The following is a 12,038-nucleotide window of genomic DNA, read 5'->3' as shown; positions in this document are numbered from 1 at the left end:
GTGTAAAAGAAAAGCAAATTGCGTGTGTGTACTTGTTCGTGTGGCTGCATGTGTGTGCATGCGTACTGTATGTGAAAGATGACGGACAAAATATGGAAAATAAGTGTTCACTCTCCTGCTCACCACTTACATCTTGCATAAACATGTGATTTGTCAACCACTTCTAATCCTAGAAAATCACTCTTAAAGTCTCCCACAATGTCACTGTGAGTCATGACCAAGGAAGCAGAACTTTGATTGAGTAAACATTTTTGAAGAAAATGAGAAGAACATTTGACATTTTAGGTGTAGCCCTACCAAGAGATAAACGTGTACCCTTGTTAACATGGTCAAGGCAATATTTCTCTTTGATATTATTTTGTTATTATTTATGATCTAAAAAAGGTTTATTACATTTATTGCCTTACATTATGTTTTTAATTTTATTTTGCAAAATGTTTCTAACATGATTGACTGTCCAATGGGAAATTGCCTGGTCTTACTGTCAAGCAATGCACGTGTTTGTCTGTAGGTAAAAAACATGCACTGCCATTCCAGCACACATCACATTCAACCACTAAGATCCACTCACATACAGTCTGTGTAAACAGGCACAAATCCCTTAAAACACTGTGGTCATCAATCTCTCTGGGATGTAGAACACTCTGTATCCCAGCTAAGGCAGATCATGGGGAGATCTCCAGTGCAAAAATATTTCTCAACCATCTAACATCTATCTGACATCTAAAGTATATCCAAGTATATCTCCAGCTTCTTGGGACTGTGCTGACACAATGTGTTCAAGTTATTCCCAGGCTCTCCAATGTGGATAAAACACATCATCCACATGGCTAACACTTGCAGTGAGTCACCCCTCCTCTCCCCGAGTCCCAAACTGACCTGGAATCAGAATCTACCATCTGGATCCACTTGATCTTAATCATATTATTAGCCCTGTAGATCACTGTATGTGGCAGGTAAGACTACGGACAAGACATTGGTCCGGTACTGAACAGGTAGATGTCATATGTACAGCAATCACTCACGCCATATGTTGAGAGTTAAACTAATGCCCATGGATTAAACTGCCTCTTATCATATGGAACACTTTCCCACATGTCCGAGTGACATGTTATGTTATTATATTTTCATAGGAGAATGATGTCAGATTGTGATGCTTTATACAGGGAGCTAAAAGCATGGAGCTGGAGGTCTGTATGTGAGCACACTGTCTATTATTTCTTTATGCAAGCCCATTTCATCCCTCTCAATCTAATCTCACTTTGGTTGTAGGAGAGCAGTCTGCCAAACCGCATGTTCTCATGGCAAAAGCAATAAGATTACCCTTTAATCTCTTGTGGCTACTACATATGCAATGGACGACTTCATTTGGCTGAGAATAGTTGACGGATATTACAGGACATGCTGGGTACTGACACATCATCACCCAGATCACTTATATTTCATTCCCTATTTCAACGACTTTCAAGTAGCCAAACGTAAAAACCTTACAAAACCTTACAAAAATGATAAATTGTTGTATTGATTAAATACATAATCTCGACTATTAATATTTTTCTCATAGTCAAAAACACAATGAATTGTAATTGAATATTACTCAAGTTAACTCAACAACATTGACACATCCATCCCTGTGATAACAGACATGAAAGTAGCATGCATTAGTAATGGACAGTAACACATACCTGGACTGATCCGCCCAGCCTAAAGCTGACGGTGATGTTGTTGTCATGACCAGATTAATCTAAACATATGAGGGCAAAAGCTATGTAGCTTCCCCCTGAGCAAAGAACACACTTGCAGCCCCGTAAACACATTCTCTCTCCTTCTCTCCTCTTTCCTCTCTCCTGCTTCCACTCTCTCCCACTTCAGTGTCACTCCCTACCCTCCCTCTCTCTCTATGAGTCCTCCCTCCTCCCTTCTGTATCTCTCTCACCCTCCTCCCTGCAGATCTCTCATTCAGACTCTCTCTCTCTCTCTGCTCTCTCTCGCTGGCGCACACTCTCGCTCTATGCCCCCTCCCTCTGCCCCCACCTCTCTCTGCTTTCCCTCTTTCTTCCCTTCTTTCCCTCCAAGAGTTTAGACAGAGACAGAGCAGCAGCAGTAGACTGCGTTACTTGCAGCAGTGTCTTTAAAGCGAGTGCAGCTCTCTGATGTCTCTCCAACTTTCCCCCATATGCTGATGCACAGTAGTGGAGGTGGGTGTCAGACAATCCCCCAAGGTCCTCATGAAGGCAGAGCATACAAACACACATGCGCAAACAACACAACACATGCACTCCAATGTAACACACACTCTGCAATCCTCGACAAGCAACCAGTGCAGCCACTGGCTGCTAAAATGCAGTCAGACTGGTTCTTTTGGTCGTCAAAAGGAAAGGTTACACAATTTTGGTCAATCCTAAATTATTTTGAAGTTCATGCAATTCAATGTGTGTGTTTTTCTTTAAGTATAGGAGGCCAGAGGCTCATTATGAAGAGTGTATGAAGCCTAGGGAGAATGATAGATTAGCGGAGCTCTCACATGTGTGCACTTCATCTAATTCCTAATAGAAAATGTTCGGGCTCTTGCATTTTTGATAGCTTCTGATGGATGTCCTTCGTTACGAGGCTGACCTATTTAGCAATACGAATGTTCCTTACTTCTCTTCCAGTCTGCCTCTTTCACTCTTGGTTTTTCCACAGAGTGGACAGTCCACTTTTTGGGGAGTTCTGACCAGGACGATGAAATGGTTTCATCCACAGTATCTAGTTCAATCACCGTGAACCTTTTGTCTCAGGGGTGAGGTCACATGTCAGACATGCCCCGTGTCCACTGTCACTGTGAGAACCATCTGGTGTGTTCCATATCTAGGATTGGACACTGAAAATAAATACAAACGCACAATCAATTTAGCACACCATTGTTGTTGTTTATCCGTCATGTCATGGTATTTGTCTTTTTTATATCACTGATCCGAATAAAACACCCTCTTACCAAACAGTTTTGTCCAATGGCACAGTGTCTCTCATCATGTTCATCAAGGTCTGTTTCATGTATTATATCTGATGGAAAATCATCCCCCCCTCCTCCTCCACCACACCCATCTGAAGCATTAGTGGAATATTCTGCTACAGGATCTTTGTCATAGAAACCAAGTTAAAAGCTCCCAGTACTGTAGCTAAGCCACAACACCAGCACGCTATCCTGCTAAAGTCAGACGCTTTATCTGTTTGCCTTTTCTCTGAACTGGTCTTCATTTTATTGTATCTTCTTCTCAACGTGCCAAGCCTGTGTGTAGGTATGTGCGTGTGTGCATGTGTATATTTGTGTGTGTGTCCTTGATCAACCACGCACAGATGGCATGGCGTGCCCCCTCAGAGACAAGACTTAATCCTCCTAACACATGGTGGGATGTGTGTGTGTGTGTGTGTGTGTGTGTGTGTGTGTGTGTGTGTGTGTGTGAGATGTTACAGTAGTGCTCTGACACATTGCCCCCCCACACCCCTGAAAGATCTCTTCAATTCATTTATTCAAATTTTTTATGAATGATGGTTTAAATATAGAGGATACAGGTGGTCCGGTTAAATTAGACAAGATGTTTACTGGGTGGGAAATATTCTTTAATCTATCAGTATGTCAGTTTGCAGCAACTCTCTATCTTTCTTTTTTAATTGCCATTCTTTTTTTCGATCAACCCTCCCCCACCCCCCCCCACCCCATATGTCCAGTGTATTGGCAATCATGAGGGCAAGTAGACACAATGTCTAAGTCCGGCTCAGCAGTTATCAGTGGCCTTCTCCTGCTCGCTATCTAAAGCTGGCACCACTGTATCTTTGAGTCTACTAAAGGTGTCTCAACAAACAGAGTTGATTGGCCCCAGGTCGATGTTGATTGGCCCCAGATTTACCTTGAAGGATTTGACCTTCTGGGAAAGATGCTTAGTACCCAACTGAATAATAAAAACTGCTTATGTTCCCTAAATGTTGCAGATTTGCACGTTATTGTGACAGATGCCATGGTGGTCATGTTGGAGATAATCCACCACAGCACAGAACGCAACACTTTATAATACAACCCCAATTCTGACTGTTGGGCTTTAGAAACAGCAAAAGAGTGTATTTGAGGGTTTACGTGGCTGCGTGTGTCTGTGTGTGTCAGTCAGCATCTGCATGCTGTGTGTGTATTTGTATCGTGTGTGTTTGTCCATGTGTGTGCGTGTGTTTGTGTGTACCCGTGGTTGTTTGTGCTTGTGTATGCTCTTGTGTGTTCCGTCTTCCATTTCCTTGGAGGTTCACTATTCTTCTTGTTCTCTACCTTCATTCTATGTTTTTCATCTTCCCCTTGACCTGGGTGGGCTTCCCACTGCTTCCAGCTCTGAGAACAGATCAATAGAGCCTTTCCCTTGGTGTTGTGAAGTGCTGCCTGGGGGTGGTGCCACGGAAACACACTTCCTTTTGAGGAACCATTCATGTTGCACGTCCACTGGTTGTTAAAAAAGTGTTCCCTTCACGATGCGAGAAAGCAAGCTCGCATTTGTTTGTTTTGAAGTGTAAAATCGGATCATAGGGGTTCGAGAAATGCAATTTGGTGCCTGTGCACATGTGTGTGTGTGAATAGTTTTGTGCATGTCCAGTTTGTGTGTGTTAAACCTGACTGGTGTGTGTGAGCACACCAGATGGTGTGGAGGTCTTTCAGAGGCGTGTCCCATCCAGGCCCCAGGTCAGGGGGAGTTAACTGATTCCTGGAGGGGGGAGGGGATTTGGAATGACCTGCTTCTCCTCGACATATAGAAGCAGTTCTCTCCTGGAAAAACACGATCACATAAAGAGACCAGGCCAAAATGTCCCCTGACAAAGGACGAAAAGACTAACAACGACAATGCAGAACCAACATATATACTGTGTACATACTAAGGATAAATTACTGTAATTCAAGTCAGCTTTTGGTCCAAATGTATGAATTTTCCATTTAGACCCCTGTACCTGTGAAGCAACAAGAGAGTGCACAATTTGTCACAATTTGCCTCAATAACTCTCTGGCTAGCTGTTTTCTTGAAAATCGGCTTTCAGTAAACGACATAAAGCTTGATGCTTCACAGAATTCACCCATAGATTAAGTTCTGTCTCATATCTAATCTCTTATTTGTGTGAAGTAGAAAGGCAGAGTCTATTCTGGTTGGTTGTTATATGAAGACACAACTCTAAGTAATAGTTGAAAGGTTGTGTCCACCTGGAATTGAACGTATATGAGAAGAGAATTGAGTAATAGCTGAACCAGAGACTTAGAGCTCTACTGTGGGTCCTGCATTATGCAGCAGGTAAATAAGTGTTGAGAACAGAGCAGGTCTATGGTCCAGCCATCCTCTATACATAGACCCCTGCTGGAGGCTGGCCTCAGAATAGGTACCGCTGAGTAGAAGAATGTGAATGTGTTTAGGCTCATTACTACTGCTATGGAGATCTGATGTAAGTAAAGTTGACAGTGATTTAACTGAGAACAATCTGACATCATTAGGTTTGTTTGTTTTTTCGTTTTTGATTGTATTGGCAGTTGAGCTCACTGAGCACCTGCAGATTCCTATTATGAAGTAATGATTGTGACAACAGCACACTGTTGTCCCCTGGGGGACATGGTAATATTAGACTACAGCTCTGTCGAAAACTCCATTAACCCAGAAAAGGATGGAGAAGATCATTACCAAACAGGTGATGGAAGAGAGACACCTTGGATATGTTTCATGAGGTACCTCATCCAGTTACACACCTGTAGTATAACAAATGAGTTGACTGTACTTATGAGATGCTACGAATACTACTAGATGCCACTAATTCAAAACACAATTCCCACCATCAAATACTATTATCATCACAATCAAGACAAGTGTAAACAACCTCCGCTGGGGTGGATGGAGCCCATTCTCTGAGGGTGTCCTGCAGTGAAGCCAGTAAGACTGTGCCGCTGGGTGTGGACTGCCAGCTCAGACCACGGTTGTCCCCAGCTAACTCAGATGAGGACCACCTCATGGCCGCCCCTGGCAAAGTCAACTACAACACACCAGCTAGAGACACAGTGCACAAGAACGGGCACTAACAAGGTATCTAATCCAACATGACAGCCACAAATAAAGAGTTTTCAAAAACAAAGTATGATTCAAATTTATATTTATCTATCCATAACAAATCATTAAATGTTTGACACTTTATTATAGAACTGTGATATTAACAGTAATAATTCCATCCATCATTGAGGTAAATGCCTATATATAAAGAGGCATTTAAAAATCCATATCTACTTTAAATCGTAGTAGGCAGCATTGTATACTGTAAAAAGCCCCAAGATTGTGAACTGTTTGGAATGAATCTGTCTTGGTTTTCTGCCTCAGTATGTTCTCATGTATGACAACTGCTGTTTGCCTGCCACCTTTGTACTGTACTTGTAACTGTGTCATTTTGTTAGGTTAGTCTGAATACGAATACCATACAGTACAATGTCCAACATGACAGAATTAGTGACAAACAAGTGATTATCTGTGAATTTCTCTCCATTTCTTACTCTTCCTTAATCTGTATGCAATTTTTCTTCCTTCTCAAGATAGTCTAATAAAATAATTTTGAAATAGTTTTTCTAGCAGTCAAATGAATTGAAACAATCTTTTAGACATTATTCAACCAGCAAATTGCCTTCATACATTCCAGTTTCTACTTACTTCGAAGACCAAAATAAACTTTTTCTTCCACAAACATCCAATTAAAGCCTTCATATATTTTACCTCAGCCCTTTAACAAGATCCTTAGGGTATACGCCAAAAAGCCTGTCAACTAGCGGTGCCACTGTCTCTACTGGATAGAATGCATGGACAGACTCGTTTATTTATTTATGTGGAGGTTTTTGAGTGGACTATCCAGTAGAACACAACAAACTAGAAGAACAAACCATAACCACAGCCAGAACTCGAAACAAACAGCACAGAAACCTTTCAGCAGGTCCCACTGCATAACAACCCTGAGATGGCTCCATTGGGCCCATCTGGCAGTGCGTGGGTGATTTGTTTTCACATGAAATGGTTCTGATTCTATTTGTTTACTTATAGTGCTCTTGTCAGAATCCTAACCTGGGTTTCTGTTGCCAGCTGACTTTGTGTGAGGCACTGGCGGGTGTCTGAGTCGAACAGGACGTGAATGTTAGAGCAATATCTTCCTGTCACTATCAAGCTTGCTGAGCAAAGCTTCATCACCAGTCAGCCTCCCTTCACTCTGTCTGCATCTGATCCCAGGACTCTCCCTCTCCCTCTCCCTCTCCCTCTCCCTCTCCCTCTCCCTCTCCCTCTCCCTCTCCCTCTCCCTCTCCCTCTCCCTCTCCCTCTCCCTCTCCCTCTCCCTCTCCCTCTCCCTCTCCCTCTCCCTCTCCCCCTCTCTCTCTCTCTCTCTCTCTCTCTCTCTCTTTATTTCTCCATCTCTCTCATTCACTGGAACATTTAACACGACTGGAGTAATGAGATAGGGACGTGTCTTCAAAAGAAAAAGTTGAAAATAAAAACCACAGGAAGTTGTTTCCAAATTCTCTCCTTATAGGTGTTCTCACATCATCAATGCTGAAAATATTATATTTAGACCTGGGGTCACTAAATGACCCAATCCAGTTTGTTTTCCTAATTTGAATTTTCTATAAATGCTGGGATCTCTCCACCGTCCACAGGAGATTCTTCTTTGTTGCTGTCTGAGTTATCGTCTGCTGAGAGATTCTGACAAGGTTTGGCTATGAAACGTCCTGGATACAGGGGTACATGTGAATATTTCCAGCCTGGTCATTAATTATTCAAGCATAGATGTGGTCCAACTGTCTACTCAGTAGAACCTAACTGCTAGCTTTGTTTGAAAGCTATGTTGTAGAGCCTTGAACCACTCCTTACACTATTATTTTGGTCTTCAAGTCCTGCAGGATTCTAATAGTTCCAGTGTGACCTTCCTCTGCCATCTGGTGTCCCAGTGCTAGTCTGGCTGGGGGCCCTCATTAATCAGCCAGGATGCTGTTGTGAATTGGTTCTCATCGGAAGCTAATGGGGAGGAATTCTCACATACACACACACACACACACACACACACACACACACACACACACACACACACACACACACACACACACACACACACACACACAGACACTGTACATATCAGGTACGTTTACACTACCAAGATAGATTACTCTAATGAACTACTGAACATCAGTAAACATGCTCAATAGAGCGAACCCTTATTTGGTGTGTGTTGAAACAGTAAAAACTACAAAGTTGTTGAAAACATGGTGCCAAATAACGCATATCATTTCTGACATAATTTTGCTGTATTATATGACAGGTCACACAGATTGCACAAGAGCAATTTACTGTAATATCTTGATGCAATCTGACCAAACTTTTATAGCCATAGAAGGTAGCAGTTTCTGTATCCTACAGAAGTTGGAAGCAAAGACTACCATCGACATTAAGACTGACATTCCAACAGCTCCCTACAAAGGGACAACGAGAATGTCATCTGTGAAGACCCAATGCACGCCTCCCCCCCCCCTCCCCCACACACACACACACACACATACACCTCCTCCTTGGGGATCTGTTTTCTTCCCTATAACATAATTGCCAACGGGCTGTAGATCTGCCAGCGGACAAAGTGTGACATTGTATGACAATATATGATGGTGACACTTTTAGTATCTTCACTGAGGCATGACAATAACCTTTAGCATGATCGACCAGATAATGTATTACTCTTTTAGACACACTGTCATCTCTGTACAGTCTGGTCATTAGTCTTCTGTGGGTACTGTCCTCCCAACATCTTATTTTGTGGCACAGATAACCTGACTTTGAACAAAAGTGAGGCCATCAAATGTGTCTTTGTGGTGTGTATTTGGGGTTATTGAGTGAAACTTGTGCATAATGTAGGTTGTTGATTTTGAAGTTTCTGAAGCTCAAACATCTCTAGTAGGAATACAGGATTTGGCACCAAGCACCAAGGTACATGTTGCAAAGACTAAGGAAGCAGTCTCAGATACCACAACATCTTTTTTTGATGTCACTCTGCTTTCTAGTGGTCAGAATCGGCAGCACCAACAGACACAAAGAGACATAGTTCCTAACCGAGCACAACAAACTTACAGTGGCACACCACCAGACCGTGATGTCATAAAACGACCACAAGATGGAAGCCTAGACATGGCCTATATTCTCTCCATCACCCACTAGAAAGTACTAATGACTGCCTCTGCCTGAAGTGACAATGTTTGTGGTGTAGGTGGTGCTGGTGCGACAGAGGTGCTTCTGAATCATGCTCATTGTGTGTCACCATGAAATCATGAACATACTTTCTGGGAACGAAGGTTAGAATGGTGTGCACATTCAGAACTGCTTGGCGACATTCAAAATACCCCTGGATGAAATTCCACTTCTGGTTATTAGCACAGTGTGACAGTGCCATCCTTTACCTTTACGAGAAGCTTCCTTAAAGGTAAATCATGTGGAATAAACTTAAAGAGCCTATTAATGATTCCAATGTACCTCTACCTCTCAAATGTAGCAGTGGTGATGTTCCTATTCATCTCATGTTTAAGTACCAGGAGAAGAGATGGTGATAGATGAAGACATCTGTCTCATTACTGAGCAAATTACTCTGCTAACGATCTCCTCAGTCACAGGCTAAAGTGTGACTGATGAGTAGATGCTATCTATGTGTGTGGGCAGATATACATTCATATGGTAGAACCTGAACATCTACACAACAAAAAGTTGGGCCTGAGAAAATGGCCAATCACGTAGACAAATATACACTGTAGGCTTGCTGTTTCTTCTTCAGTCTGATACAGTATATAATGACTTTGTTGCAACTTTCTGCATCTGAGCACAAAGAACAACGTCTCAAACGGAAAGTCATAAAATCGGACACACAGAGCCGTTTGTAGAGTGCAGAAAACAAAGTCTGGAGTTAGCATGTATCGAAATAGCCAAGGAAGTGAGCTGAGTAAGGGAACACATTATTTTCTTTCATTCATTTTGCGTTCGTCTTTGATGTAGTATATGAGCAGGATCAAAGACCAGATCAATACCACTGTCTGTAGGCAGGGAGGGGGGCACGGGGGGGCAGGCTTGTCTGTCTTCCTGCTTTATTATGTTTCACACTATCTAGACTCTGTCCACTGTTATTCATTTTCTCTGTGGAGTGGTGAACCCTTCTTGTAGGATTTGCAACAGTGCTTTGGGTTATCATATTGTCGGGTTCTTGTTATCCAGCGGTCCTGCTGACATAGTGTAACTCAGCCCTTTAGGACATCTTCTGTCCCGCCAGTGTCCATTTTATGAGGTTTAGAACGTGTTTCGTTGCCCCTCGTTCCCTAACATTGTTCCCGGAAGGACTTTTGTTGACCTTTACATGCTCTCCTGTAATTGGCACACTTTTCCGTGAAGTAGGCACATTCCACAGGGAACGCTACACACATTAAACAGCTGCAACAGATGGATTCTGGATGAAATGTTAATGCCTTTCATTTTTCTTGTTTTTCATTTACTCTCCTTCTCTTTCTTCTCCCTCTCCTACTTTTTTTTTTCTCTCTTTCTAACATACAATTTGTATCTGTCTTTCTTTTGGCAGCTGTTAGTATATCACACAGGGAGTGTATTAGGGTAGTAGGCACAGTGTGCATACTTTAATACAGATTTTAGTACAGATGATTTGAGTGTAAATTATATATTTCCCAAATAGTTTGCAACTATATTGTCATGATATCATTTAATAATCAGCATTGCATAAGAATTTGACTAGTGTTCCTGTTAACAAGCTGACATGTGTCTGGGCCAATCTGAGCATGCCGCCCACATGCTGTACTTTAGCAGCAATGACAGGACAAACAGTATCCTCTGCCTGGACCAAGCAAACCATTATGGGGACAGAGCAACCTGTGTTTCTTACCCATACTGTCAGTGAGGTCCTTTCTTCTTTTCTCCTATTTCCTCTTCTCCTCTCTTCTGTTTCCTACCCTCTCTTCTTCTCTTTTCCTCTCTTCTGTTTCCTATCCTCTCTTCTTCTCTTCTCCTCTCTTCTGTTTCCTACCCTCTCTTCTTCTCTTCTCCTCTCTTCTGTTTCCTACCCTCTCTTCTTCTCTTCTCCTCTCTTCTCTTCTCCTACCCTCTCTTCTTCTCTTCTCCTCTCTTCTCTTCTCCTACCCTCTCTTGTTCTCTTCTCCTCTCTTCTCTCCTCTCTCAGTTCCCAAGACCTCCCCTGATGCCTGCCAGAGAGGAAGCAGAGAGAGGAGGAGCTCTCAGGTGTGTCAGAGTGGGGGACAGGGGGCTGAGGGCTTGCTGGTTGACTGATAGCGGGAGCAACATTGTTAGATTAAAAAGAGCACCACCAGTTAGTAAAAAAATTAATTCTAACACCCACCCTCCCCAACCTGCCAAATGCATAAAATAGCACCTCATCACAGCAAACTGTAATCATAAAAACCTGCTTATGCAGTATTTCCACTCAATGTGTTGCAGTTTTAGTAACAGCTTTATTGCCCTATCAGCAGTTACAGGCAACAACTGTTACATTTGAATCGGCTGAGGAGAAAAATTCCTCCACAGGCTAAAAACAGACAATCTGTAGAGACACACATTTTGAGCATGAATGAAAGACAATTTCTAAAACCTCAGAGGCTACGTCAGTTTAAACATCCCTGCTACTGTAGCAGCCCGGTGTTGTGGATGTGGTAGTTGTGGTGTGGTTTGGTGCTTCCACACTGTCCAACGGTAGGGTATCAGATGGCTGAGCGGTTAGGGAATCGGGCTATTACTCAGAAGGTTGCCGGTTTGATTCCCGGACATGCAATTTGAAGTTGTGTCCTTGGGCAAGGCACTTCACCCGACTTGCCTCGGGAGAATGTCCCTGTACTTACAGTAAGTCTCTTTGGATAAGAGCATCTGCTAAATGACTAAATGTAAATATCCCTCTCGGACACCGAGGATGTTCTCTCATCCTTCTGCTGGGCCTCTGCTGACTGATGCATCCATCTTACTCCATCACTG

The sequence above is a fragment of the Hypomesus transpacificus genome, chromosome 10 (genome assembly GCF_021917145.1).
Source record: "Hypomesus transpacificus isolate Combined female chromosome 10, fHypTra1, whole genome shotgun sequence".
Lineage (NCBI taxonomy): Eukaryota > Metazoa > Chordata > Actinopteri > Osmeriformes > Osmeridae > Hypomesus > Hypomesus transpacificus.
The sequence above is the reverse complement of the archived record's forward strand: the minus strand, read 5'-3'. Positions refer to the sequence as shown.